Raw genomic sequence first — 25,861 nt, forward strand, 5'->3', positions numbered from 1 at the left:
TGCTTACTGGATTATAGCTGTATATTAATATAACACCTCCATCTAATGGACTGCAGCAGCATTCTCATACCAGTATCATTATCTGAATCGCTCTTCACTTCTGCATGCACACACGCAAATGGTGCCTTTAAAACACCTACCTGGCATTATTCCCACTTAATTATCAGTTGATGGATTATTTTAATAGGACCTGGGAATCTCCTTTAAGGGCGCATGTCATGTAAAATAGCATCTCTTCATCCATTACTGTTTAACGCCCACCCAAGAACTGGGGTCTAACCATTAGATAGTTCTCAGTTTGGACTCTTTGTGAAGCTGATCTGGTTTTTGCCCGGTGGTGGGTTTTCCATTTTTGTGTCGTAAATACTGTCCCCAGGGAGATGAACATTCTGGTAACTCTACTTCAAGATCTTGGTTGCTTAAGGAGTGACCCAATGTAAGTACTTCCAGATCACCTCACCTGTAGGTAGTACACACAGTGCTCCATCTCTAACCCAGAATTGCCGTAGTATAAACTGATACGTCCAAGAAGCAGGGCAAAGGGAATTACTCACTGTCTGTCTGTTCGCTATTTTCTGCCACTGTACAAAGAGAGAAGCTTCTTATTTTATTACCCCAGGCTACACTTATTGATTCAACTCAAGGAGTGTAACTAGTCCAGAAAGCTGTATCATCTGAGTTCCTACAGAGTCTCTGTATGATCTGGTGTGGAAGTGTAATTGCAACTGTAATCACCACTGAGATGAGATCATAGCTACTGAGGGGAAGTGTGTATGTGCTGTGTGTCAGCTCTAGAATGCTACAGCGCAGGTGGGTTTAAGGAGAGGTCAGGCTTCAGAGAAGGATAGCAGGTGTGGAGTGGAAAGTAAGAGGGCTCTACTGCCAGCATCAAGGTTTAGACTGGGAGGAAGCAGAGTGCAGGAAATTGATCCTATCTGAATGTATTAGGCTACAGCTTTGTCTACACCAGTGGTTCTCAACTTATTACACATTGTGGGACGCATATGTAGCCCACAATGTGTTACCTGGGCCACAGGGGCCGGATGGCAGGGCAGCGGCAGCCCAGAACCTGACTGTGGACCCCTGCCGCACAGGGCTGCCTGCCCTGGACCCCATGGGGCATGCCGGCTGCGCTTACCCTGGCTGCCTGCCCCAAACGCCCACCGTGTGGCTGCCCTGGACCAGGGCCATCTGGGCAGCTGTCCCGGACACACGCCATGCGAGGAGGGCCGGCCGGCTGGTCTGGACCTTGGAGCTCATGGGGCAGGCCAACAGGCTGCCCCAGACCTGGACCCCAGAGCTCACAGGGTGTGCCAGCTGGCTGCCCCAGACCCCACCCCTAAATTAAAAATAAAAATAAATTAATGGAGATATCCTATCTCCTAGAACTGGAAGGGACCCCGAAAGGTCATTGAGTCCAGCCCCCTGCCTTCATTAGCAGGACCAAGTACTGATTTTGTCCCAGATCCCTAAGTGGCCCCCTCAAGGATTGAACTCACAACCCTGGGTTTAGCAGGCCAATGCTCAAAACACTGAGCTATCCCTCCCCCTGCTACACTGGTTGGCAGGGCAGCCTGGACCCCTCCGGTCCCCAACACTCCAGCCAGCCTTTAGCATACAGGTGAGCTGGGGGCCGCGCTAATTGGGCCATGGGTTGAGAACTGCTGGTCTAATGGAGCAGTAGTGCATCCTCTGTGTGTGTGTGTGTGTCGGGGGGGTGATTTCTAAAGCACACCAGGGAACTTTCAGGAAGCATGAGCAAGTCTTCATGGAACAATCTGTGCACAATATGTAAGCGTGCTTTAGAAATCACCCCCATAGTGCGCATTGCAGCACCGAGTAGACAAGCCCTAAGAAACAATTAAGGAGGGTAGGTCAGAAAGGTACCGATTCTCAGCAAGAGCGACTCAGCTTATCGGTGCTTCTCCAGAATGTCTGGACATGATCTGACCTAATACAAAGAAATAACAGATCTATAGTTTTAGATTTTCCTGCATCATATATGTACTAGATATACATATAATTCAGGTAACTGCAAACTTCCCTAAATTCAGTGTTCCAAGTCTGGTGGTTTTGCTATGGAGTTCCATGCAGAAGGAGAGCCAGATCTCCAGCGGGTGTAAAACAGCGTAGCTCCATTGAAGTCAGTGGAGCGATGCCAATTTACAGAAGCTGACAATCCAGCCTACCACTGATCAAACACGCATCATTTCAAATTTACTCCTAAAAAATAAAACTGCAGTATGACCAAATATTAGCTTAGGTTATGGCATTCCATGTCAATGATTGTCTTTACTTTTTTGAACAGGAAGCAATGGGATTTTTCTATTTATCCATGTTAAAAATTGTTTAGCAACATCATGATTCTATAATTTAAACCCTTAATTATATTGTAAACAAACCTGGGGATTGCTTTTTAATACTTTGTATTACTTGGACACCTTTAATCAGTCAGAGGTTTTAATGCTGTATCATAGCTAAAAAGTTTCTCAGGAAAAAACATCTTTACATTGTGTGATATGAGGGTGGCTATGTGAGGAAAGAAAACAAGTGTTGATGAAAGTCAAAAGTTTGATGAAAACTGTTGTCAAAAACACAAAATTCAGAAAATGTTGACCAGCTCTAATAACAAAAGGCTTCTTAATAGCGAGCAGGAGATAGGATAATGCAGGGGTAGGCAACCTGTGGCACGCGTGCCGAAGGCGGCACGCAAGCTGATTTTCAGTGACACTCACACTGCCCGGGGGTCCTGGCCACTGGTCTGGGGGGCTCTGCATTTTAATTGAATTTTAAATGAAGCTTCTTAAACATTTTAAAAACCTTATTTACTTTACATACAACAATAGTTTAGTTATATATTATAGACTTATAGAAAGAGACCTTCTAAAAACGTTAAAATGTATTACTGGCACGCGAAACTTTAAATGAGAGTGAATAAATGAAGACTCAGCGCACCACTTCTGAAAGGTTGCTGACCCCTGGGATAATGGTACACAGCTCAGTCCCTGCAAAAGAAATATGCAGGACAAAATATTTATTTTGAGAGACTCTGTGGTCTGCTAGAGAACAGAGCAGCATCTCTCTGATTCTTCAAGCAACTTATGATGCACTTAACTGAGGTTTCACTTGTTTTATCCTTAGCATTTTCTAAAAACTTTAGCTGTATATTTTCTTTTTTGTTAATTGAATCAGAACATCTCTAGCGATCTTCACCTTCAGCTCACATACAAGAACATTTACCAGTTATTAAGGATTTCTTGACTTTACTGTGCAGGGTGCTGCGTTCTGCAGTCATGCAAGAGTTCCAGGTATGATGTACTTGTGCTCTCAATGGATGACTGATTGTGGAACTGAGATGCCTGGACTCAGTAAAGCTGAGACCTCCTTGTTTTAGAGACATAATTGGCTCATGGACACAAGTCCATGAAAATAGAGGTGGTGGATACAGAAGGAAAGAAGTGGATGTGGAGACTTAGCTGGGAGAAAGTGCAAGCTTCCTCAATGGAGGTGAAACAGTTTTCTCTGTGCTTGGATTCTTTGGAAAGAGGGCAAATATCAATAGAATGCAAGAAAATAACATACTGATTTTGCCATTAAGTGTTATAATACATGCAATGTTGTCCCAGGAGAAGTCAGTGGTATTTCCTAAAAGACAAACATGCTGTTATATTCTAACCCAGTCCTGAAAGTGATGAACACACATCTAAAAGGTATTACTCTAGGCCTGAACAGGACCTGAAGGAAGGCTAACTATTAACTTCATATAGAACATAATTATTGGAAACAGACTTTGATTTCTGCTGGTGAGCCAGGCATAACTGAACACTGTTTAAGCAGTTGTGCATTTGCTTATATGCCAAAGGTATCATCATAGCACCTTCTTTAGTCACCCACCTTTGTTTTTCAGAGAATAAAGGAATCCTCTCTGCTTAGCAACTGCCTTAAAGTCAGAATAGCAGCCACGTGGCAGTGAAACAGGAACTTCTGTGTAACTGAGAGCAAGTTTGTAACACATGTAGCCAATGAGAAGCAATGCTGCCTTGCAATCTCTGCCATCTGTCAGACCTAGTTTTGCCGAGGCCTGTGTTAGCAGGGAGTGGCTGCTGCCACTTTTACCTGCTGCCTTGACCCATTGTGGCATCCTTCATCAGCTCAACATTAATGCTTGAGAATGTCACCATTCAATCTCCATCATACTGTGTCCCATGCACACCTTTTGTAAGTTGTTCTGTCAGCAATCCTTGATGGGACTTAGTTAGTTGTACGGGTTTTTGCCCTCATTGTATCTTGTGTAACCATTTACACCAGTTAGGATTGCCAGTGTAACCCTTCTGCCAGGTGGAGCCAGCAGCAACAAGGGCCGGGTTCAGTATCTAGGGGTTCCTTTTCAACAATACAACACAACCGGTGTAAGCCCCCACCCAGTGACCTGGGACAATTACACACCACCCTGGGGCGCCTCTAAGAGGCAATACTTCCCCTCTCGCAAGCACAGAATCTGAGTGTGGCAAAAAAACCTTTTAATAAAAGGAGGGAAGTAACTCAGCATTAATTTGGGAAAACACCGCAACTAGGGTTCATAAACTTAAACCATAAGCAAAAGACCAACCCCCAGGTAAGTTGGGCAGTGTCCTTTTCCCTAAGGTTCTTAATTCCAGCAACCCAGAAGTCCCTTTAACGTGCCCATCCCTTCTCTGCACTCCACTCACAGTTGCTGTCTTTGGCCAGTGCAGCCCCAGAATTCAGAAGTTCATCCGCAGAGTTCACCTCCCACCCTGTGTGGAAGTGGGGGAGAGGGGTAAGAAGGCACCTTACATGTTCTGCTGTTCGGGCACTTGCCTGTCGCCCCAATGGCCAATTGCCATGCCTCTCTGCAGGGCTCTGCTCTGGCCCTTTCCATCAGCCACCCTGCTGGCCGCATCTCTCCACCAGCCGCCCCGCTGGCCGCTTGCCACATGTCTCCACCAGCTGCCCTGCTAGCCACGCCTCTCCCAGCCGCCCCGCTGGCCGCTTGCCACATGTCTCCACCAGCTGCCCTGCTGGCCACGCCTCTCCACCAGCCACCCTGCTGGTCACTCACCAAGATGTCTTCAGGACCCCCCACTTAACACAGCTCTCAGTGAGTGGAGCCTCACTGCTGGTGCATACTGGGCAGTCTCTTGCAATAGAGACACTGTCCTAAAGTAGGTCTACTACTTAGACCTAGGAATCAGTGATAAGACTCACAGTTAAGTCTAAATTAACATTTTTATTATACTACAGGGGGATCAAAGTGTCTAGAACCCTTAACAGGAGCCACAACATCAGGTACAAGCACCTACCCCACTCTCTCTCAACTCATTGGGCTTTGGAACCCATGTCCCCTGTCTAGAGAGTGCCGTTCAGTTGAGGGTGAGTCCCTCCATTGGGGTATGCCACGTACAGTTCTGCTGCCCTCAGTTCACACAACAAGAATAACAACACTTTATTACTCCTGCCCCAATAACAAGGAGACTGGGGATCCAACACCAGCCACAAGTGATCATTTGGGCAAGCAATCCCATCATGCTGAGCACCTACGCAAGGTGGGTGTTTCCATGCAAACGAGATCAGCTCCTGAAGTCTTTTTCCACAGCTCACCACTAGATGTTAGGGGAGAGCTCATTCAGACTCTGCTTACACCAGTTTGGGTTGGATGTATTCTGGGAGGTTTCATCAAATGAGATAATCTTTAAGTAAAGATTAATCTTTAATTCCTGGAGACTCCAGGACATTCCTGGAGGTTAGCAACCCTAACACCAGTGCAAAGTGGCTGTAAAGTTCTGATGATGGAGCCTTTTACACCCATTTTCCCCTTGTAAAAATGGGTATGTCTACACTGCAATCAGAGGTGTGACTGCAGCAAATGTACCCGTACCTTGATTTAGCTAGCTTGAATAAATTACAATAGCAGTGAACGTGCAGCAACAAGGGAGGCATGTATGTAGTCTGCCTGGGAATGTATTTGAGTGGCTATCCCATGCTGCTGTGACTCCACTGTTATCATTATTTAAACTAGCCAGAACTAATCTAGCTCAAGTATGGCTACACATGCTGCAGTCACACCCCTGCTTGCAGTGTACTGTAGACCAACCCAGTGATTACACAAGGCGCAGGGCCACAGATAATTATACTATAGTAAAGTGGATATCAAGGGGTTAACTGGATTACTCAGAGTATTATGGGTTGGAGCCATGCTCTACCGCTGCTACTGCCGGTTACTTTGTGTTTCCCCCACTGTGTTCTGTAGAGGAATAAAGCAGCAAGTTCCTGGCCTGTCGTATTGTAAGCGTGTTCCTGACCACTTTACTACACATGTGCTATGCTCACATGTGCCATTTCATCTGTTACTGCTTTCTTGTCATCACCCACTTTAGGCCCAAACCCCTACCCCCAGATGTACCTATCCGTGGAATTCACTTTTTGGTGCTCTGATCCCTAAATGTTTTCTGTTCCCGGGGCCCTGAAGATGTTTATCAGCTGTCATTTTTCCTCTGAGCCAGCATTCCTCTTTTGATGCAATAAAGCAGTAATTGTACAGACTCTATGATGGTTGCTGTGCTTCACACTTTTTTTGACTCCTGCATCAGCTTTGCCATTAAGTAAAGTTTACCTGAGAGCTGAGCAGGGAAATAACCCCTAAAGACAAAACGGAGCGCACACAAAGCCAGCCCTTGCTGAGACCTGCAATTTTAGTAAAATTGGCGATATGTGAATTTATTTAGGTTTTTAAGTTAAAGTGAACTAGCAGGCAATTAACCATCTTCTGCAAGTGCCTCAAATCCCATCCTACCTCCAAGCAGTATAATGCAACATGGTCTTTATTTCACAGTCAGCACAGCTGTTTCACCCAGCACTGGGTAGGGCTGTACATCCGTGGGGGGGGGGGAGGTGTGGGCGTTTGAGTCTTAGCTTCATTGAAGATAATGGGTGTTTTGCCATTGTCTGCAATGGAGCCGGGATTTCACCTCAGATCTTTACTGCAGATGGCTGTAATTTAAGGGGTGATAAATAAGGGTGGGAGCACTTTGCAGCACTTTGCTGGGAGAAAACAGTCTTTTAAAACCTTTTAAAAATGAAAAGTAATGTACTCATCTGACTTCTACTGTTTATTTTTTCAGGCCACATTAAGATTTCAGGAGCAAGGCAGTTTAGCCTTTTTAAAACAGACTGAGTGCCTGTGAACACGTTTGAGGTGGGTGTTTGCTACTCACATTTTAGTAATTTCTAGTCCATCTCCTCTCTCTAGGCTTTCATTCCTGTGCTGCTTAGTAATCTCCTATTTTTAAAAAAATCTTTTCCTCCATAATTCTTCAAGGATATTTACTCAATGACTCTGGGATTAGCGTTTGTCAATCACAGCTGGAACGTGCTTCTAGAGCAGCTCTGCACAGATGTGGCTTGCTCAAGGACATTTGGGGCTTCTCAGCATTAGAAGCAAGGAAAGCAAATCTTCCTTTTAATTAGAGATGACCCCCCAAAGTGGAACCTTGTATTCTTTTCAATTTCATGAAATATGGTTTCAAATGACTGGAGCAGAGCTCACCCTCTTTCTCATTTGGTTCTGGAATGGATCCAAAAAAACAGAACTAGTCAAAACTATTTCATTGAAACCTTTTTCTTTCTTTTTTTTTTTTGATGAAAAAATGTCATTTCAATGTAATGAAAATTTTCACAAAAATCTATTTTCACCAATTTTTAAAATGTTCTTTTAATAAATGAAAATCAAAAATTTGTGGAATTTCAGTTTTTTCAAGAAAAACTCAAAAAATATGGTTGAAGAAAATGAAAGAACCATTTTAATTTTCATTGAACTCTTTTGCTGTGGAAAAAGTTTGCCAACCAGTTCTCCAGAGACCAACAGGGAGCTATTCTCTTGCTCTGATTCAGATATAGAACTCATGAGAACAGCTGATCCTGATACATTTCTTTCTCACAGCGGCTCTAATTTAGAGGACGTATCATCCATTGGTTAACACACTGGTTTAGGATTTAAGAGATCTGGGTTCAAATGCCTGCTCCACCACAGGCTTCCTCTGTGATCTTGGGCAAATCCCTTAGTGCCAGATTTGTAAAGCATTTACGTGTTTCTGTGACTTAGATGGCTAAGTTCTATTTTCAAAAGTGACTTGGGCTCCTAAGTGCCTAAGTCCGCTTGACACTTAAATACCTTTAAAAATCTGGGGCTTTGTGACTCTGCTCCCAAGTTCCCCATCTGATGAGGTTCAACAAGGACAAGTGCAGAGTCCTGCACTTAGGACGGAAGAATCCCATGCACTGCTACAGACTAGGGACCGAATGGCTAGGTAGCAGTTCTGCAGAAAAGGACCTAGGGGTCACAGTGGACGAGAAGCTGGATATGAATCAATAGTGTGCTCTTGTTGCCAAGAAGGCTAACGGCATTTTGGGCTGTATAAGTAGGGGCATTGCCAGCAGATCGAGGGACGTGATCGTTCCCCTTTATTCGGCATTGGTGAGGCCTCATCTGGAATACTGTGTCCAGTTTTGGGCCCCACACTACAAGAAGGATGTGGAAAAATTGGAAAGAGTCCAACAAAAATGATTAGGGGTCTGGAGCACATGACTTATGAGGAGAGGCTGAGGGAACTGGGATTGTTTAGTCTCCAGAAGAGAAGAATGAGGGGGGATTTGATAGCAGCCTTCAACTACCTGAAGGGGGGTTCCAAAGAGGATGGAGCTCGGCTGTTCTTAGTGGTGGCAGATGACAGAACAAGGAGCAATGGTCTCAAGTTGCAGTGGGGGAGGTCCAGGTTGGATATCAGGAAAAACTATTTCACTAGGAGGGTGGTGAAACACTGGAATGCGTTACCTAGGGAGGTGGTGGAGTCTCCTTCCTTGGAGGTTTTTAAGGCCCGGCTTGACAAAGCCCTGGCTGGGATGATTTAGCTGGGAATTGGTCCTGCTTTGAGCAGGGGGTTGGACTAGATGACCTCTTGAGGTCCCTTCCAACTCTGATATTCTATGATTCTATGATTCCCCATCTGTGAAATAGCACTGCTCTATCTCACACGGGTGTTGTGAGGATAAATAAAATAAAGATTGGGAGGGGCTCAGATACTATGGTAATGGTAAGATTGTGAGCGGCTCAAGTGAGTTTGCTCTAAGGCCAAGATTTCGTATGTAGTTATTTTAAAATGCCTTCATTTTTTGGGTACCCAATTTGATACTTGACCTTAAAGGTGCTTGGTTTTCAGAGGTTGGATGCTCAGAATATCTTGACCAATGCTCTGGATGCTGAACCCTCACCTCAATCATCTTCTTCTTGTCTCCTTTTGTCCAAACTAAAATGGTGGCCTGTAGCTCTGACATCTCCTTGGATGCCTAGCTGTCAGCTTAAGATCAACATGACAAAAATGGAGTTCTTTATCTCCCCCTCTCCCCAACTTCCCCGCTACCTCCGTTCTTGGTCTCTGTGGATCACTCCACCATCTTGCCCATCACTCAGGCCTGTCAACTGGATGTCACCTTGGGCCTCTCTCTAGGTCTTCCCATGTAGGTTATGTCTAAACCTGGATGTTTCTTCCTGCATAACATTTCTTAGACAGAGCTTTACCGATCATCCACACAACTAAAATTTTCATCCAGGCTGTCAGCTCACATCTCGAATAGTGCAACACCTTCCTCTCTTGACAAATGAATATGGCCCTGTTCTTAACCATTCAAAATGCTGCTGCAAAAATCATTTTCATAGCCCGTTGCTGTGACCATGTCACCCCTCTTTACATCCCCTGACTCACTCCCTTGTCTCTAGGGCATCAAACATTAGCTACTTGTCTGTACTTTCAAGGATCCTCTCAGTCTATCTCTGCCCTACCTATCACCTCTCATTCACCACCGAGCTGTCGACTCCCACCTTCAATTGGCCGATGATGCCTGCCTCCTTCGCCCACTTGGTAAATTTTCAAACAAGAACCTTCCTGCTTTCTCCCAAGGTGTCCCTCACACTTGGGAGGAGCTCTCTGCAAAGCTGCCTCATTCTCTTTCTTCAAAATCCTACTTTTCCATGATGCCTGCAAAAAAACTTCATATAGTCATAGAGTCTAGAGCCAGAAGAGACTATTAGATGTAGTCTGAACTGCATACCATAGGCCATTAAATGTCACCGTTATCCCTGTATTGACCCCAATAGTTTGCATTTGACTAAAGCATAACTTGTGTTTGGCTACACGCAGTGGTTCTCATGCTTTTTCTACTCACCCATTTTACACAGCAAGCCTCTGAGTGTGACCCACCCTTATAAATTAAAAATCCATTTTTTATATTTAACCCTATTTAAAGTAATATTTCTATGTCACAGCAAACTTACTAGCTAGCTGGGCGGTATGTACTTGCGACCCCTCATGTAAGAACCTTGTGACCCCCCCTCAGGGGTCGTGACCTCCAATTTGAGAACCCCTGATTACAGTATATTGCCCAGAAAGGCATCCAGTCTTGAGCTGAAGACATCAAGAAATGGAGAATCCACTAGTTCCCATTGGTATGCTGTGTGACCTGGTGTGCCTAGGGCAGCCCTCACTGGAAATGTCAAGGTCAGGACAGGCTGCAAAAAGGAGAGCAGATACTCCCAAGACTGGTTGTATTGTCCAGGACTGGGAATTCTTCTGAGGCAGTGTCTAGGGACACCCCTTTCTGCATAAATTTTGCATAGGGGGTGTGACACTGTATGGAATATGTGGGACACTTTATGATAGTGTTGATACCAATATTATAAAATTGCAAGGAATCTTGCCATGTGAGGTATTTGTGAAAATGTTATAATTTGCTAAGTATGGTAATCTTGTTTATATGTTTGTATCACCTCTGTATTGGAAGTTATAGATCTGTATGATATGTCTGTATTTCCAAACTTGTGCTGTTTCTGGGTGACACCCCCAGACAGATTGGCATCAGCACTGCCTAACCTGATCGATGGCCCATCAAGGGTCAACTGTACAATGAACTCACCGAAAGGAACCAGGGGTACATCTTATGACTCAGCAAGACATGTAGGGACATGGCTACGGACACAGAACTCTAAGGCTTTTTGATGCCATATGCTGTGAAGCTTGTGTTTGGGACACAGGAAGTGCAAGCCACATGGCAAAAGGAATATGAAGGGCAGTGGCATCATCTCCATTTTGTCTTCATTCCTGCTTCTTACCTCTGGAGTAATTTTTCTACAAACTGAAGCTCTGAACAAAGGACTTAATGACCCATCCAAGCTGTGGATGTTTTCCAGAGGTACTTTAAAGCCAGCAAATTTACCACTACTGCTAAGAACCTGATATATGGACTTTGAAGTCTCTGTATATAGCTGAGTGCTTTATCATTTAACAACTCTCATCTTGTTCTTTCTTTTTTCTTTATAATAACCCTTTAGTCTTAGACACTAAAGGAAAGCTGGCAGTGTGGTACTTTGGGTAAGAGCCAACCTAATATTGCCTGGCAATGTGGCAGGCCCTTTGGGGTTCTAAAGAACATTTTGTATAGTGAGCAGAATTTTTTAAATAACTTCTGACTGTACTGGACCTAGGTGCTCATTGGGAGCCAGAGAACTGGAATGCAATAAAGGGGACTCTGTGATTTCCTTTTTCAGCTTCTCGATAACCAGGGTGGGGGATCAGGAGCACCATTTGTGACTGGCTGGGGGAGTTTAACTTCAGTGTTACCCACCAGTCTTGGGAGTATCTGCTCTGGCATTTCCAGTGTGGCCTGCTAGGCACACCGGGTCACAGGTTGTTCTATGGAAGAATCACGCTAATAATTTACGCCTCGAAGGCAGTCTGTAGAAATCTTCAGTTAATGCCTAACGGATGGAAACCAAGCTGTCATTCTCCCTTCCCTTCTCTGCCCCCTTCCTTTCCTTTTTTTGTGGGGGAGGAGGGGTTGTCTTTTTTTATTGTTTTCTCTTTATTTGGGGGGTATCAATAAAATATAAATTGTAAAAAATTGTCCTTACTTCCAATTGGAATTTGTCTGACTGCAGCTTCGAGGCACTAGTCCTTGTTATGCCTTTCTCCCCTAGATTGAAGACCTCTTTAGTACCTGGTATTTTCTCCCCTGCAATCAAGTCAATTCTCAATCTTTTTGATAAGCTAAACAGACCGAGCTCTTTAAGTCTCTCTCTCTGTTAAGCATTTTCTCCAGCCCTTAGATCATTTTTGTGGCTCTTTTCTGCACCCTCTCCAATTTTTCAACAGCCTTTTAAAAATGTAGACACCAGAACTGTATGCAGTATTCCAGTGTCATATACAGAGGGAACATCACCTCCCTATTCCTACTAGCGACTCCCCTGCTTATACATCCAGGAATCGCATGAGCCTTTTTGACTACAGCATTGCATTGGGACCTCATGTTCCGAGTCATATGTCCACCATGACCCCGATTCCTTTTCAGACACTGCTTTCCAGGATACGTTTTCCACTAAACCAGGATGGGCTTTTGGCCGAACTTGTCACCTTCACAGTGGTTAGGCTGCTGATGTGCTAAGACCACTGCCTATCCTGTTGCCCAGTATTGCCTCATTGTGTCCTTGTATTTCCCCCCATCTGTATCTGTCTGCTATCTCTTGTTTTATACTTAGCTCATAAGCTTTTGGGGGCAGTGACCACTTTTTGTTCTATCTTTATTCAGTACTTAGCACATCTGGTCCCTGATTAGACTTACTAGGTGCTACGATAATACTACTAATAATAAACCTAACTTAGACTCAAACACTATCTGTTTGTCCCATGTTCTCTTGCCAAAGAAAAATGGACTGGATAAGAACTCTGTTTTGTTATTCACTAGAAGCCATGCTGGTAATGTGTTTGCATTTCTGTTTCCCTTTCCCTAAATAATGCATCTGAGCTTGTCATTATCAATGGCGTTGACTAGTGTAATTATTATATGCTAAGGTGTACTTGCCTTGTCAAAACAGATCCAATTTATTCTTTTATTAGTCTCAAAACTTTGGGTTTGATAACACATCAGGTACCACTTATTATTCAATTGGTGTGAATGGGATTAAAGAATTTAGAATGAAAGTGGTTTTTTTTTGTTTGTTTGTTATTTTATGCTTTTCCAGCATGTTCACTTAGTTCGCTTGTGGCTTTGAGCCTAAAATTGGATAAGTGAAAGATGGTAGATGGGACCCATCTGCCAGGAAATTGTGAGCATGTGAGCATCTGTTGCTAGCATTAGGATCAGTGGTATAGAGCATGTGCTGATTATTTCAGTCAAATCCATCGGAAGTACACAACCTGCCTAAGAATAAAAATTCAATCCAAATCAGCAAGTCATGATTCACACAAAGATTGAGAGGTACTGTTACTATACCCATCCTGGAACAGAGTGACATTTCCCACCACCTCAGCTAGAATCACCATCGAACAGGATATCAGGAAGACACAGACTTAACACCTGCAAAACAGCAGCTCTGTATCTGACATTGGTGCAACTAGCGGTTGGAATACTGTGTCCAGTTCTGATGTCCACAATTCAAAACAGATGTTGATAAATTGGAGAAGGGTCAGAGAAGAGTCATGAGAATAATTAAAGGATTGGAAAACATGCTTTATAGTGATAGACTCAAGGAGTTCAATTTATTTAGCTTAAGAGAAGGTTAAGGGGGGGACCTTGATTACAGTCCATAAGTACCTACATGGGGAACAAATATTTAATAATGGATTCTTCAATCTAGCAGAGAAAGGTACAACACAATCCAATGGCTGGAAGTTGAAGCTAGACAAACTGAGACTGGAAACAAGGTGTAAATTTTTAACAGTAACCTTGGAATAATTTACTAAGGGTGATGGTGGATTCTCCCTCACTGACAATTTTTAAATCAAGAGGTTTTTCTAAAAGATCTGCTCTAGGAATTATTTTGGAGAAGTTCTATGGCCTGTGTTATACACAGGAGGTCAGACTAGATGACCAGAATGGTCCCTTCTGGCCTTGGAATCTATGAATCCATATGGTGCAAAGGTGTACAAAGATTTGGGCTAGAAATGTTGGGGCGGGGGGAAGATCACCATGGGCAATGGCATCAGCACATCTGCTCAAACTACCCATGGCTGAATAGAAACCCTTTTTTCTTTCTTGGTGCATGCACACTGTAATCCTCCCAGATGTCACATCTACTCAAGCAAAGAAGTGAACATGTTCTTAAATACCATTCACAATTTGAGTCTGCCAAAGATTTAGTGGGTGGCAGGCACTATCTTGGGTAAAAAATGACCGACTGAGACCACTTTGACTCACATCACACCAACAGTTTGAGCTCTAGCTCTGTGGGCAAAAAACACACACATAGAAACTTTTTGGAGGGGGGGGGGGAGGGGGACATATCTCTACAAACCCTGGCTCAAAATGACCCCTAATTTGGGTCACTAACCCTACCCTGCACTCCCATGACGCATAGCAAATTTCAAGAATATCCATAAAAGCATGTGGATTTTAGAGCACTGAAAAATGTGATCCTTTAATCAGGAGGGATAGAGGGATGATGGAAGGAAAGGGCTCCTCTCCACACCCACCTGTAGCATAGGAGGCCCTGAAAGGTGTGAAGCGGTCCAGTCATCTCTGGCTACATGTACATGTGTGCCTATATGCAGTTACATGTGCGCTGTGGTGTGAGGACCTCACCTCTGAAGCACACCACTGAAGGAGAGTACACAGTAAGGAAACTAGCATGCATGAGGGGGTGGGAGTACATAGGCACCTCTGCTACCCGGTGGACTCAGTTGAGGAAGCCCCACAACAAGGAGTCTGAGGAGGACCCAGAGCCTCCACAGGAACCAGAATCTGAGGCTGGAAAGTTTTACCCCAGCCTGCCTCCCGCCCCTCCCTGGAAATATCCCCTCTTACTTCATGATACATGCCTGAAGCCGGCGCCCACCCTCTCCCCTTCCCTCTCCACCACCCCTCCATGACCCCTGAGCAACACACAGCTGTAAATCGGTGATTGTATTAAAATCCATTGAAACATTGTAATGGATGTAGTGGAAGCTGTAACAAAAATCACTAATGATCAATCACTGTGCCCCTGTGTCTGTGCATTTCTCTGCCACCACTTTGGTAGCAATAGTCCCTGGGCTGCATGGACCAGGAGGAAGGGAGCAGATTTGGAAAAGGGCCAGGTAGGGAAAGAACTGTTTTATGACATTTATGGTTGTTATCAAGTGTGAAAAATGGGGACAGGGGGTGGGGGAGTAATAGGAGCCTATATATAAAAAAAGCCCCAAATATCAGGACTGTCCCTATAAAAAAAAAAAAAAAAAATCGGGACATTTGGTCACCCTAATGGTTGTTCAAAGATCCCAAATCACCCTTTCCCCCCCATTCTGTCTTTCCTTCTTAGAAACATGAGTCATACAGAAGGGGGTGGTTGCTGGTTTGGGCGAGGGCCTGCCTAGGCCCAGGAAGGAAGGAACAATTTAGTTGTCTGAGGAATGTCAGAGCAGTCCATTCTCCCATCCCAGTCCCTGGCGTCTGGACTCTCCCTGCACTGCAGAAGCCAGGAGAAGCGGGGATGGGTGAAGGATCTGCTCTGGTGGTTGCAAATACAACTCCATGTGCCTTATCAGTGGAAAGTGACAGGCTTGCAGTGTTAATAGTTCAGGGAAGAAAATGCACTTGCAGTCAGACAGACTGTTTCCCTGCTCCTTTCAATGCTGTTCGCTGGAGTAGCTGGCTATGCAGAGGGGTTTTTAGGAGCTGGGTGAATGTTCATTGTGATTCTCTGTTCCTCTTCCCTGGGAATGCCGCCTGCTGGCTTAGAATGCAGTCAATTTCCTCCCAGATTGCCTCCCAGTCTTGTAAGCACAACTCAGCATATTTTTGGCATTAAGCTGATTGTTCAGGTTTAATGGCTAGGCAAATGTGCTTGGTCCACCTGTGTAACTCACCTGACTCCTCCATTCAGTAATGGGAAGAGCCGTGACCATGAGCAGAAACATCTCTTTGGCATCGGAGGGCAGTTCTCCTCCCCAGAGGACTGGAACGATACTGCTCTCTTCCTGTTATGTAGCCCAGATGATAGCCAGCCTTTAAAGAACAAACAGGTAACTGGTAACATTGCCCTTGAAAGGAACCAAACCCCACCCCAGCCAGCCCCTTTATGCACTGTAAACATTACAACATTTTAACAGGACTGCAGATCTCTTACCCTTATTACCCAGGTCTTTCCTTGTGGGCTGCAAAAGTTGTCTGAGAAGGAAGGATTCTTGAGACGCTGAAAAAAAAAGTATCAATATTGTGGCCTTTGTCAGTTATGTTACATGGAGGTTTGGTTGGGTTCCTTCAAAGAAGAAACGAAACATGGCTCCTTTTTCTTTGTCTCGGCAGGACATTCTGTGGCTGACAGGGAAACTATTCTGCAGGAGGGTAGGAGCAGCACCCCAGGGACAGCAGAGGCAGAAGGAAAGGACCCTGGAGGACCTGCTCAAGGAGCAGTTCAAGTTCCTTAGGGCAAGGGAGGATTGGGCTCCTCAGGCAGGATGAGGGACTCATGAACCGGCTCCTTGAAATGCAGTCATGCCACAGGGAATGGGAATATGCCCAGAGGGAGCAGGACCATGACCAGAAAAGACTGTGAAGAAGGAATGTGTGAAACCCTTCCAAAAACCTTACTGAACTGTTTTTCAAAAGTACTTTAACAGTGACTGAAATGATCTCCCTAGAGCATCCTTACACAGAGCTGTTTATATATACACCTCTACCCCGATATAACGCTGTCCTTGGGAGCCAAAAAATCTTACCTCATTATATTGAACTTGCTTTGATCCACCCGAGTGTGCAGCCCCGCCCCCCCGGAGCGCTGCTTTACCGTGTTATATCCAAATTAGTGTTTATATCGAGGTAGAGGTATATATATAAACTTTGCTCAATGCTGGCATGAAATTGCATATACCCCTCTGCCCCACAAAACCACAGCCCAAAGTGTGAGCCTTGTGGAGGGGCCCTCACACAATTGTCTGCTTTCAGTTAGTACGTTCATGTCAGCTGCCAGGGATCGAAACCCATGCAGGTATGGTGCAACACAACTGTGTAGCAATGGTCTATTGAGCTTTTCAAGCAGCACATAGTGCCTTCAGTCCAGTCCGAAGTCACCTTCTGGATCCCCACTGTTCCACGATGTGCAAGCACATAGCATCACAAATTTCCCTTGCCCACCAGGAACCAGGAGCAGTGTGCACATGGGTGGGACCCAGCTGGCTGTATAGGGTTGGCAAACCAGATCTGTCCAGTGCCCACTCACTCCTGAAGTAGTCCTCTTTAGACTCAGATATTTTGTGCAAAGCACAGCACGCCATGATTACATGAATCCTGCTGGCCACACTGACATCCACATGGGTCCGCAGGCATTTCCAGTGAGGTGCACTCACCACCAAACCGCAGCTACTGAGTCTGTAGTTGAATTCCCTTTTTCTTGGGTTGGCAATATCAGGGTACAACTTCATAAGCCATATTAGGAGTGGGTATCTGGGGGTTCCCCAAAATAACTTAACACAGAAACACCATAAAGTCCATTCTTCCTCCTTCAAGTACAACCCAATCTCTTGAGCACACTGGTATCATGAACCTTTCCTGGCCAACATTGGTGCTCATGAACTGACCTCTGTGGTCCACTAAGCCTTGGAGAACAAATGAATAGTAACTTATCCGCTATTGCACCATGGCACATTTGTCCCACGAACGGTAGCAGGAGCAGAACCATATCACCGTAAACTGGTGAACTGATTTTGGAGAAATAAGAACCCTCTCAAACCTTCCCTCAGCTCCTAAGCAGAACTGAATCCAAACCAAGCTAAAGCTTTGTTTAAGGAGCCCCTTCTTATTCATGCTCCACTTTCCATGCTCTTGCCCCACTGCAACCACCTCGCATGCTCTGTGATCCCCTCTGTTGTCTGACTCCCCTCTCCTTTACAGAATTGCTTTGAGGCGAGCAGAGACCTGGAGCCTGTTGGAATTCTAACAAACTCTGGGATAAGACAAGTTCAAAGCAAGAGAACTTTGCTTTGAGCAAACTTGACACATAAGACAAGAATGGCCATACTGAGTGGATGTTTTCAGAGAACTATCCCCAATGACTCAAATATCTCTTGCTTGAGTAGTAACAGCTAAATTAGACCCATCATTTTGTATGTATAGTTGGGATTATGTTTTCCAATATGCATTTCATCTGCCATTTTATTGCCCCGTCACCCAGTTTTGTGAGACCCAGAAGAGTACCCAGAAGTCACCTACTACAGGACAGGCCCAACAAAGAAAATAACAGAACGCCACTAGCCGTCACCTTCAGCCCCCAACTAAAACCTCTCCAGTGCATCATCAAAGATATACAGTCTATCTTGAAAGATGATCCCTCACTCTCACAGATCTTGGGAGACAGATCTTGCTTACAGACAGCCCCCCAACCTGAAGCAAATACTCACCAGCAACCACACACCATACAACAAAAATACTAACCTAGGAACCTATCCTTGCAACAAAGCCTGATGCCAACTCTGTCCACATATCTATTCAACTTACACCATCATAGGACTTAATCACATCAGCCACGCCATCAGGGGCTTGTTCACCTGCATATCTACCAATGTGATATATGCCATCATATGCCAGCAATGCCCCTCTGCCATGTACATTGGCCAAACCGGACAGTCTACGCAAAAGAATAAACGGACACAAATCTGACATCAGGAATCATAACATTCAAAAACCAGTAGGAGAACACTTCAACCTCTCTAATCACTCAAAGATGTTAAAGTGGCAATTTTGCAACAGAAAAGCTTCAAAAAACAGACTCCAACGAGAAGCTGCTGAACTTGAATTAATATGCAAACTAGATATCATTAACTTAGGTTTGAACAGAGACTGGGAATGGCTCGGTCATTGCACTAATTGAATCTATTTCCCCATGTTAAAATATCCTCACACCTTCGTGTCAACTGTCCGAAATGGGCCATCTTGATTATCACTTCAAAATTTTTCTCTCCTGCTGATAATAGCTCCTCTTAATTAGCCTCTCACAGTTGGTATGGCTACTTTCACCTTTTCATGTTCTCTGTATGTATAAATATCTTCTTACTGTATGTTCCATTCTATGCAACCGATGAAGTGGGCTGTAGCCCACGAAAGCTTATGCTCAAATAAATTTGTTAGTCTCTAAGGTGCCACAAGTACTCCTGTTCTTTTTGCTGATACAGACTAACACGGCTGCTACTCTGAAACCTTTCTAACTCGTCACACTCTGCTATGGACTTAACTATCGTGAGTCATTTTGTATCATCTGCAAACTTTACCACCTCACTCTTTACCCTTTTTTCTAGATCATTTATGAATGTTGAACAACACTGGTCCCAGTGCTAGTTCCCTGTCAAAACTGTCCTACCCCTTGTTTCCTGCCTTTTAACCAGTTACCAATCCATGAGAGGACCTTCCCTCTTAGCCCATGACTGCTTAGTTTGCTTAAGAGCCTTTGGCGAGGGACCTTGTCAAAGGCTTTCTGACAGTCCAATCTCCCCAGAAGCTGCACATGGTAGTTAAACAAGATGCATCCCTGAGGCATACCTCAGGTGAGAATTCTCGAGGTGAAGAGGCACATGCCCACCATGACTCCCTGAGTGAGGTCGGACAGGAACAGTGCAGTCCCTCTAACCCCTGCTATGCCTGTCTCTAATGTCGGAGAGCAGGATTCTCTGGTCAGCAGTATCAAATGTTGCAGAGAGATCCTGCCAGAAGTGAAAGGACTTCTGCAGTATTAAAAAAAGGCCCAGAGCTACCCAGGGCAATTGATATTGCATAGAGAGCTCCAGAGTGTCCCCATGACATGGAGGACGACTGTTCAGCTGGGCCAAACTTGTACAAGGAAGGGAGAACTCTTGGGATTTACATTACATTGAGTAAAAGGGAAGAACTTTGTTTCAATCACCCATATTACTCATTTCTCTTGTATTTCTCTCACCCAAGTTTCTCATGGCCTTATTTTGGGCATAGTCACGTTTCAAATACGTCTGACCTATGAGCCTGATTCTGATCTCAGTTACACCAGCATAAATCAGTAGTAACTCAAGTGAAAAACATGGACTCACCGTAGTGTAAAACTGGTGTGAGAACAGAATCAGACCCTGCCTTTCTTAAATGGAGCCTAGTTACACAAAGTTGAGCAAAAAACATTTTTAAAAGATATACAAATGTTTTCTTGAATCTGAAAATTTGTCCAAATCCAATATAGTTACCAAATTTCAGCTCAGTTCTAATTCAAAGAGATTGGACCAATGATTTATTTATTTACCTATTTATATTGTGGTAGCACCAGCAGGCCCCAATCAAGGCCCCATACAACTAGGCATTGTCCAAATGAGTAAAAAAAAAAAAAAAAAGTCCCTGTTCCTGAGAGCTCAAAGTATAGGACACTGGTTCTCAATGTTTTCCAAACTGGGTCTTCTCCCTCTCCAACCATCTCCTCATTTTGCTAGGTCCCCATTTAGCAATATGGGAAGCAGATAATCATGATTCCCTGACAAGTGTTTGCCGCTCCCTTAGGGAGTCACAGTCTAGGTTGAGAGCCCCATTTTAGGATTATGACAAAGATGGATCAGGATACAAACAGGCTCCAAGACAAGGTCACAACTAAACATGGGTGTATTTACGTCAGCTAGTAGACTCAGTGGACTAGCAACCATACTGAACTACTGGAGTTTCACAGATCACTCTACAAAGTTCACCATACTTTACCAAAACATTCAATAACTTATACTATAAAGCTTGCAAATCCAGACATGATAATCAGGGATGGATTCAAATGCTGTAGTCATCCTCCACCCCTTCTTGGACTGAGTTCTCCCACTTTTTAAGATTTCATCATGACAAAACAGCAACTTGCAAGTTCTCCAAAGGCAAACTCCCTAATTACTTAGGGCTTGTCTTCTACACGCACAGTGCTGCAGCGGTGCAGCCGCACCAGTGTAGCTGCACCGTTGTAGCACTTAGCTATCGCCTCTTGGGGATTTGAAGCACCTACGCCAGTGGAAGAAGCTATGTCAATGGGAGAAGCCCTCCCATCAACACAGCACAGCATAACTGGAGGTTATGTGGACATAACTACATCACTCAGGAGTGTGGATTTTCCACACCCCTGAGCGACATAGTTATACCAACATAAGTTGGGGTTGTAGACCAAGCCTTAGAGACATATCACTGGAATACATCATAGTATTTATTCTCTATAATACATAAATGTTACTTGTTTCCATGTACCCAACAACTGTGCTAAACTCCATAAAGCATCCTTTCTATTCATCCCATCACAGCTTGCTTCTACAGAATCATCATTCTTTTCAGTAGTTTAGTCAAGGATAAACCCATCTGACTGAGTTTACCAACTTCTCCTTTGAGGACTATGGAATTTAATTTAAGTTAATTCACTCTTTTTTTTTTTTTAACCACTACATTGATTCCTTTTAGATCCTTGATGAGACTTGTGATTGTCATAGAACACTGGGCCAAAGTCACTACTGGGGTAACTGAGGCTTACACCAGGGATGTTTAGACTCATTTTGACTATAAATAGCAGTCACACTTTGAAGGCTACATCTATTCAAAATAGGTATGGTGATCACTGGCTTCTCTCTCAGTTAATTGCAAGGATACACTCAAAATGAGCCACGGCACTGAATCAGTTTCCTTGTTAAATTTTTAAAATACCCATTTTTATATGCAGATTCACTCTGTTTCTGTTTGCTTTGAAATTAAGTAGGAGAAATTTCAAATCATTTGTGCTTCCTTTTGTCATGTTTAAATTTAGAGGAGCCAGCAGAGAAGTTCAGCAATGTGAAAAGCTGAATATCATGGGGCTTGACCATTCTCTATGCAGGAAAAAAAGTGTATAGGAGTTGGAAATCCAGTGATTTCCCATGAGTGGAATTTCCATCGAATTCTTCCATTACAGAATGGGAGAATGGGAAGAATGCTGTCTTCTACAAAACAAAATCGTAACTTTAGGTTACTTCCAGGAAGAACTACTTGTTATTCAGCTTCCAGATTAAAAAGCAATTGAATATTCTCCCCTGGCAACCCTGATAGAATATTTAACTGGTGACAAGGAATGAACTGTTTAGATCTATTCTGTGCAATCATCTAAGTCCCTGAACTGCAAAATATGATTCTGTATCATTGCAGAAAGTGAAATTCACTCCTAGAGACTGCCACCATTTTCAGCAACCTCTCGCCTGGAAAAAAAAATCACAAGGAATCTACTCCTTCCTCTCTTCCCAGCTCCTTGGGGGAGCTGCATTGCCATGGAGGGGAAGGGATCCAGAATTTAGGCTCTGATCTCTAGAAATCTTGATGGGATCTGCAGATTTCGGGGCAGAAATGTTTTTGCTCATTCTACATAGGTCAAATTCCCAATTCTGTATGGGAGTATTCGATGGAAATTCCACTCATGGGAAATCACTGGATTTCCAACTCCCATATACTTTTTTTCCTGCATAGAGAATGGTCAAGCCCCATGATATTCTGGTCCAATGTGCATAAGGTTAGAGAAATATTACAATTATAAATATAAAAAGTCTATCTAGATATTTCAAAGATGGATGAGCATTGTCACTGCAGGTACCACAAAGAGATTTTGAGGCATGAAGGAATGTAGATGTTCCAGGGACCCAATTTTAGTCCATGGAGGTAACTGAAGTGGACTCATAAGCACCTGGAATATAAAATGTGAAACATACTGAAATTAATTCATTGTATCCAGAGTTTATATTTGGCATTACAGAGAAATTAGATGTTTCATTTTAATCTTTATGAGCAGAGATGGGGAGAAAAATATTCACAGATCCATCACTTACTATGTCCTGTTGTGTAGAGGTTTTTTAGGGGGGAGGCAGGTTGGGGGGCAGTTATATTTTATAATTTCTAATTAAATCTGTAATGAAGCAACAATATTAGCAGCCATGAATAGGAATACCCAGGGGCCAAATCTGAAAGAAAAAAGGGTAATGGAAGCTCTACCCACAAACCAAGTCCCACCCACTTGAGTATCCAAAAGGAGATGGCCAAATGACACACCACTTACAGCAGATTTTGCTAATGTGATCTTCCCTTGTTTTTCTGTGCGATTTGATCAGCACTGAAATGGTTAATGTTGAAATTCATGCCACCATCATTAGGCTGCAGAGTCAACATCTGATTGAGGTGATGGTTAAGACATTTCAGATGTTTCAGGCTGTCTGCCAATTCAGATAGACATCACTGTATCAGTTAAACTCTGTTCACAACATGAAGGTTATCGTCCCAGCCATAAAGGCTACAGACACTTTTAAAAACGAAAGCTTTGTCATCTTGTGCTACAGAAACTCTCTCACAAAATTATACCAACTTGTGAAGCTGGTTCAATTTAACCCCAAGTTCTACCAATCTCTGGTAAGCATGAGGCACTGGGAGTCACAGAATTCTGTTTGAATGACAGACAGACGAGCAACTGAAAGGTTAGGTAAAGGATGTCACTGAAAAAGTCAGATGCTGCATCTGCATTGGGATGAGTTTGTGTTATGGTGATATTATAAACCAGGAAAAAAAACATCACTCAACATATCCTGATGCATTGATATTAGTATTACAATATTTCTTATCTTTTTGTTTGATACATGGCACTGGCATGGGTAGAAAATAATCTTGATACCCATGAGACGCTGATTTATGGGTGTGGTTTTTTTTTCTATACCAGCTGGGGCTCTATATTATGGAGTATTTGCTGTCAGTACTGACTTGCATTGTCCTCTAGAGCACATTTACTACAGGATGTAAAAACAATGTGGATGTACAAAATCTGTGTTAATTTCAATGTACTCACTGACTGATTGCTGCTCAAATTAAATTTGGGAGCCCAATAACTTCTCCATGGATTGGCTTATAACACAGACCGCAAGTACTTTTTGCAAGATAATGAAATTGTTTATCTGTAGGATATGTTCTCCTGGGTTGCAGAGTTCACACATGGAAAAGGCCTGAGTTTTATTGTTTCAGATCTGGAAGCAAGTTAGTATTATAACTGCTCTGTGGGAATCCCCCCTTTCCCCATTCCTACTGACAGCATAGTGTATTACAGTACAGTGTTGCCTCTCTCATGCTAGAACGTGTTGAAGTTCACTTTAATTTGTGCTTCTGAGACTGTTAGAAGACAACATGATATATTTGTTATCCCTAGTCGGTGCTTTAGTTTCTCTGTAAGCAGAATAAAAAGTCAGTGTATCCCACAGTGCTGAAACTGAGCTAGAGAGCAAAGGAGCTCAGGCTCTGATCCTTCCAGAGCCATGATCAGAACAGCTGTATATTCCTAACATACTCACCAGAAAGCACAGAGTATATGATTATTATTTACTTTATTATTAATTTTGTACTGAGGACCCAACCTGAATCAGGTCACATTTTATAATAAGAGAATCACAATAACAATGCAGTCATGCTGTGTTTTTGCTTTCCAACATGTCATTAGCATTCTTATAACTTGAAGATTAACTGCAGTATTAATATTATCTCCCCTTTGGTGTTCTTCTTACTACATATATTGTTAAATACATTGTATTTACACTGTAATTATTCTCAGTCATGTAGTAAACTTTCTTGTAGTTACTACTAGTTTATATAAACCAGGATCAAAAAGTGTAATTACAAATGTGATTGCAATGTAACTACACTGTAATTACAGTACTCTTGTGATAATACGAAGTGTGGCCTCTTTGTACTAGATGCTGTAAAGACACACAAGAAGGCACCATCCCTGTCCTCAAGAACTTACCATCTAATATAAGGTAAGATGCAACATCAGTGTAACAATAGGAGGGAAGAAATTGTTACTTAGGTTAGCAACCTGCATGTAACCTGAAGATTCTGATACATTTTACATATGGTCTTTTTGAATTATTTTAAAAATTCCTTTCCAACCACAGCTTCCTGGCATTCCTTACACTCTGGGTCTAATCAAAACAGCACAAAAAGTGAATCCGCACAACAAGCTGCTCCTCAACAATCTACAGCCCAAATAATTATTTCTGAATTAGGCCCCAATCCTGCAATCACTTACACACGAGCTTAACTTTCCTACCGTGAGTATTCCCATTGAAATCAGGGTAGTAAAGGTAAGCATGCGTGTAAATGTTTGCAGGATTGGGCCTAATTCAGCAAATAATTGAGGATAGGGGAGAAGTTCAATAAAAATGTGTCTGTTCATGGGAAATTTGCTCACCCTTAAAAGAGGCAAAATTTGTTGAATAAATTATGTTGTGAATTATTCATCCAGCTCTGGTTCACAGAGAATGAACATTTACATTCTTCAAGAAGCCTGTGGAACATCTTTAAACCACTGTGTTACTAATTTCTGTCATGCACCATTGCTGATTTGTACCTCTGTGTGTCCCTGTTCCTGGCCATATTCATTACAACATCTACCCATCATGCCAGGAGAGTGCTTCTTTTTGGAAGTACATTAAAGTTCATTGACATGGTTTAAAGGAATTGCCTGGCACTGAATTTTGATGCCAACATTGGTTTCACTGGGAGTGAAATGAGAAGTTTATGTCTACACACAGTGGCTCACCGACACTGTCAAGATTTATTAGTTCCCAGGCAGAAACTAAGGGATAGATTCACAAACGGAACTTAGGTACTACCACGCTCAGTGCCCTGCCACCAGATGGAATTCACAGCCCTAAAACTAGGTGCCAAGTCTTCCTATGCAACACTTGGGGAGAGTTAGGTGCCTAAGAAAAGAATTCACAAATGCCAGCAGACTGAGTGGGGAACTGCATAAGCTAACCAATAGGAAATGCAAGGAGAAGGGTGTGTCCTACCCCCTTGGAGG

General features: G+C 43.4%; 1 long non-coding RNA gene across 2 annotated transcripts in view; it reads right to left on the reverse strand.

The window, feature by feature from the left end:
- LOC122172276 (uncharacterized) overlaps nucleotides 1–25,861 on the reverse strand; it is a 115,909-nt gene that overhangs the window by 29,809 nt on the left and 60,239 nt on the right. For both annotated transcript variants that reach the window (XR_006172417.2, XR_010600793.1), the window contains exons 2-3: nucleotides 16,166–16,231; nucleotides 15,906–16,044 (exon numbers count right to left, since the gene is read on the reverse strand). This is a non-coding gene — a long non-coding RNA (uncharacterized LOC122172276). The remainder of the gene's footprint in view (nucleotides 1–15,905; nucleotides 16,045–16,165; nucleotides 16,232–25,861) is intronic.

This window comes from Chrysemys picta, chromosome 4 (assembly GCF_011386835.1).
Source record: "Chrysemys picta bellii isolate R12L10 chromosome 4, ASM1138683v2, whole genome shotgun sequence".
Lineage (NCBI taxonomy): Eukaryota > Metazoa > Chordata > Testudines > Emydidae > Chrysemys > Chrysemys picta.